The sequence below is a fragment of the Triticum aestivum genome, chromosome 1B (assembly GCF_018294505.1).
Source record: "Triticum aestivum cultivar Chinese Spring chromosome 1B, IWGSC CS RefSeq v2.1, whole genome shotgun sequence".
Lineage (NCBI taxonomy): Eukaryota > Viridiplantae > Streptophyta > Magnoliopsida > Poales > Poaceae > Triticum > Triticum aestivum.
The window spans coordinates 666,421,985-666,427,218 of record NC_057795.1 but is presented as its reverse complement, the minus strand read 5'-3'; the positions used below and the strand labels follow the sequence as shown (position 1 = coordinate 666,427,218).

Below are 5,234 nucleotides of genomic sequence, written 5' to 3'. Positions count from 1 at the left end.
CCCAAAGGGCGGGAAGCGGCGGCCTTTGGTCAAAGGGCGGGAAGCGGCGGCCTTTGGTCCCGGTTGGTGGCACCAACCGGGACTAAAGGGGGGCATTGGTTCCGGTTTGTGCCACGAACCGGTACCAATGCACCCCTTTAGTCCCGGTTGATGGCATCAACCGGGACCAAAGGCCTTGTGCTGGAACTGGCGCGCTGCGGTGGGATGTCTAGTCCCACCTCCCTAGCCGAGAGGGCTCGACAGTGGTTTATAAGCGCTGCTGCGCTGACCACTTCGAGCTCCTCTCAAATGCAGGCTTACGGGCCTAAAGTCACTTATCTCCCTACTAGGCCTCCTACCACTACTAGAAAAACCGCTACCAATGGCGCACCTAATTTGGCCATTAATGGCGCATCACTGGTGCGCCATTACTAGCACGCCATTAGTAATTTTTATTAATGGCGCACCAGTGGTGCGCCATTAGTATCTGGTATACTAATGGCGCACCACTGGTGCACCATTAGTATAGGCCACGGTGCGCCATTAGTATGCCTCCCAGGGGCCATGTATACCCAGGTGCTTTGGCATACTAATGGCGCACGACCACGGGATGCGCCATTAGTAACCGCGGCATACTAATGGCGCACTGTCCAGTGATGCGCCATTAGTATGCTTTGTCATACTAATGGCGCACTGTCATGTGATACGCCATTAGTATGAATATTAAGTTTTTTTTTTATTATTATTTTCTGTTTTTTGCACAGGTTACAAAATGTATAATTTGACAAAATATAGACAACACACATCAACAACAGATTCATCGAATACAATAGAAGATTAGTCTTTGAATACAACTAGATGACCAGTTGCGCCAATGGCGCAAAGGCCGAGAGTAAGCCATGTATTGAAAGAGTGTACATTAATATTATTCAGACACATATTGAAACATATGAAAATAAGTACTTATTGCTGGTAGATAGATACTTAGTAATGATACATAGTGTTCTAAGAAGCTTACGATTAATTATTTACAATGTTATTAGCAAACAAAGTAGATAGTCACATATAGGCGCTATGAAGTGATAAACATTAGACAGAGTCATCGTTGCACCCTTGACCATGGCGCAAAAAGCGAGAGCGAGCCAAGCATTCAAAGTATGTGTATGAGATTGATTTAGAATCAACTTATAAAGATACTTATATTCCATTACATGAAAGCTATGCTTGAAAGAAAATATTCCGATCAATTGGTGATAGCATACATTGGCTTTAAAAGATAGGCTATATTAGCATAGATGAATGGTGTATATAGTGCTTGCCCGTTAACCATTGCTCGAGTCTTGTACCTGCCGTCAACAGGAAGGAAAGAACCTACGACCTAGGCGGACGAACAACCTAGCCGTACACTGCAGACAGGACCAGAGGCCTATAGAGGAACAAAAATAATCAAGCGACTGTATGTAAAACAATAAGCAGATGGTACACCACTGGGAGAGACTGTATTTGATACATATAACAATTGAGCATATTTTTGGAACACCAACTGGACCATGAAACAAACATATATAGCAAGCCAAGAAAAGGAGGAATCATGATGCCACAATGAAAAGAGTAAGTCCAATGGACACAACTACAGAAGTACATGTCATAGGACAAGATGCAAAATCTATATATCAATTAGATATAGAAACAAAAACAGCAAAGAGTAATCATAATGATCTGAGTATGTTGTAGATTTCCTACTGAAATTATAATTTAATCAATTTAATGTCAAGAGAAATGCAATGAGGAAAGGGCCTGTAACATGGAGTTGGTCCAACCCAGCCTCTCTAATTCATGAAACAGTAAGTTAATTGTCACAGTCTTCTAGTTATTAATGGTCCTGCGTCACTAATCTCAACCAATGCCAAAAGTTTGTGATCCCATGAATGTACTAAGCGATTTCCATCAAGCCTGGACCAGCTCTCTTAGATACCCCTGCCAAAAATAGGAAAATGGAACTATGAATACTCTCAGCTTACACAAAATAAAAAACTATGCAGGACATGATAGACACTTAGAATTGCAAAGTTCATTCGATGTCATAAAGCAAAAGACTAAGAACCATTATGTACCAACCTGGACGTTGCCTCTTACTCCCTTAGATATCATGGTTCAACAAATAAACCTCTTACTCCCTAGAAATAGTAAATCCTGCCTTCATCAATTACAGGGAGGAGCTTCCAACTGGATTTGAAGGACCATTTGTATTATACCCCCCCTATACCAGTATAAAAAACAACAATCTTTTCACCATCAATAGTTATCCTGCAACATCATTCAACTCTCACATGATTTAGAGAGAGTAGTAATGAAGCACAGATAATAACATTTGTCAGAAAAGAGTAGGAGAGAAACAAACAGAGTACAATTTGAATGCTCAGAACAATCAAATTAAACACTACAGGGAAAACTAAGAACAATCAACCTTAACTACTGTAGGGAAGATAAAAGTCGTCTCAAATTAACTGCTATTGGCTTTACTAATCTACTATTGTTCAGACTGATTATCAACTACTACAGGAAAAACCAAGAACAATTGACCGCAACTATTGCATGAAAGATAAAGCATTCTCAAATTCTTTTTTCTTTCCGAGTTGAATGACTCCATCCAGACCAAATGACCAAGCTGGTCATAAAAAGGGACATAAAAAAATGTCGATACAAGTGAATCAGTAAAAACAAAAACAAAAAACTGTATGCAAATAATCAAGATGGGATGAGTGCTTTTAAGCACCATGTCAAGAACCAGAGCCATGGCGAAAATTCTGGTGATTTCATATGCAAATAAACGTGCAAAAGTAGCAAGATGACTCAGACTGACAAACAAATCTCTTGACAGTGCTCTTTGGCAAGTGCTGCAGAGATGGATAATACTCAATCAGTCTCTATACCAATGTCTCCTGTAGGCTGGGTGTAGTACACAGCTTTTGGGAGCTATAGAGTGTGTTCAGCATAGCATCCAAAATAACCCTTGGTGGAATGTGTACAGGATCCATTAGGAAATCCTAAGATGATTTTATAAATGTTAGATTATCGCTCATAAAAAAGGCCATATAAGGATTATTGCCATTGATCAGTACTATGCATATGTAGTATGGTCAAAGAAGATAGATATGAACAATTGGTGTTACCTACCATGTCAGACTAAAACTAAAAGAACTTGTTGAGTAATCATAGATAGCAGGAAAGTCTATGTTGGTTGCATTTAATTATTCAGTTTTAGTACAGGTGCTATTCAAGAATGGCAGAACCATTTTCTACCAAAGCTCACTATACTAAAGGCTTATCCAATGCCATAGCAGAGCCGATCAAAGAGGCACTAACGGACAGGGGTCTCGCAAAGTACATCATGAATTTCCATGTCTCAATCTGGCAGTGTAAAACTGTAGGTTCCATGGCTCAAAAAAAGCTAAGTGATTTGAATCTAAAATAAACCTAGGTTTATTACCTATAAGGCCATCCCCAGGAACATCAATCTCTACACCAGCAAGCACATGACCATTCCCGTCGATCTCACACAAGTAAAAAGGCGGAAGCAATGCACATTGTGCTGCCACAGTTCCAAAATTGGAAGAACAAAGGACACCAGAGCACACATTCTAGGTAAACGAAGTAATTACACAATACGAAGCAGGAAAGAATATATGTAAGCACACAAATAAATAGTATAAGGTGAGAGGATAAAACATTCCATGCACAATAAAACCGTTCTACCAAGAACGCTAAAGACACTATGTTAGAGGAACAAAATGTATTGAAACAGTAAACAATTAGCAGGGAAAGTACTAATAATAATCACCTTCACAAGATGAAAGAAAGCAGATGAGGCCCTTGACGAGATCAACAGCACTAGAATCCCAAGAACAGACCTAGAAGAAAACAGTTCATAAATCAGGACACAACCAAGCTTTCTACCCACAAGGAAACTCTTCTACCAAGAATGCTAAAAACAGTATATACAACAGCACGAGCAGAAGGGAATATGACATATCTTAACCCCAAACAGAAAAAGGATTCTAAGCACGACCGCATTTCATCGAACAGGTAGAAAGCAAGCGGGGAAAAAGTGGCTCACCTCTGACGAAACGTAAATCGCACAGTTCAGACCGACGCAAGAATCAAGAATTAGATCCTGCAAAGAAGAGAGAGGAATCAGTTACACTTGGGTTGTTTTTTCTCTTAAAGAGGATTGAATCCTAACCCTAGAGCGAGAGGAAAAAAGAGAGAAGGAGAGGCAGGGGCGAAGAGGCATACCAGAGGAGGAGCATGAGGAGCAGGCCTCCACGGCCAGAGCGCCGCCGACCGCCATGGGAGAGATTAGATCCTGCAAAGAAGAGAGAGGAATTAGTTACACTTGGGCGGGCGCGTCGCCGCCTGGTCGTCCTCCTTCTCATGCATCTGCCCCCTCCCTCTTCTCATGCGACAGTGGTGTCGGGGCGGCGGGGCGACGGTGGCGTCGAGGGCGGCGGGGCGACGGTGGTGTCGGGGCGGGGCGACGGTGGCGTCGAGGGCGGCGGGGCGACGGTGGTGTCGGGGCGGGGCGACGGTGGCGTCGGGAGAGGAGATCGGGGAAGGGGATCGCGGACGAGGGCGAGGGAGAGAGAGGGGATCGGTACGAAGTAGGGGCGCCACAATACTAATGGCGCACCACCCCTCGGTGCGCCATAAGTACATACATGCTAATGGCGCACCGCGGGTGAGTGCGCCATTAGTAGTTTTGCAGAAAAAGGAATAAAAATAATAATAATAAAAACAACATTAGTGGCGCACTTTCTGACTGGTGCGCCATTACTAGTTACAACTAGTAATGGCGCACTTCCCATGGATGCGCCATTAGTAGTTTCAACACTAATGGCGCACCACTTGTCTGGTGCGCCATTAGTGCCAATCCTATCTATAGCCCTTTTTCTAGTAGTGTACGGGCCTGAATCCTGGCCCATGGTAGGGTTTCTAGTCGTATTCAGGCCGTGGGGGGCCAGTAGGAGGCACTTTTTTTGTTTTTTTGTTTTCTTTACTTATTGTTGCTATTTTTATTTTTTTCCAGTTTTTTTGTTTTGGTTTCTGTATTATTTATTTTCTTTTGTTTTTTGCTTTCTTTTTTAATTCTTTTTGCTTTTAGTTTTAGAAAAGTTATAAACTTTCTGTTAGTGCCATTAGTTTTCAAATTTGAAAACACTTTTTTTTGTTTTTTTGTTTTCTTTCTTGTTTTATTT

At 42.0% G+C, this 5,234-nt stretch overlaps 2 long non-coding RNA genes across 2 annotated transcripts; both read right to left on the bottom strand.

Moving 5' to 3' along the window:
• Positions 1-1,525: 1,525 nt before the first annotated feature.
• Positions 1,526-2,675, bottom strand: LOC123099343 (uncharacterized). The gene is made up of 2 exons (XR_006448148.1): positions 2,098-2,675; positions 1,526-1,956 (listed from the first exon to the last, which is right to left on the bottom strand). It is a non-coding gene; the product is annotated as an uncharacterized lncRNA (long non-coding RNA).
• Positions 2,676-3,261: 586 nt separating this feature from the next.
• LOC123099334 (uncharacterized) lies at positions 3,262-4,413 on the bottom strand. Its single transcript, XR_006448146.1, has 3 exons — positions 4,276-4,413; positions 4,097-4,153; positions 3,262-3,890 (listed from the first exon to the last, which is right to left on the bottom strand). It is a non-coding gene; the product is annotated as an uncharacterized lncRNA (long non-coding RNA).
• Positions 4,414-5,234: the final 821 nt, after the last annotated feature.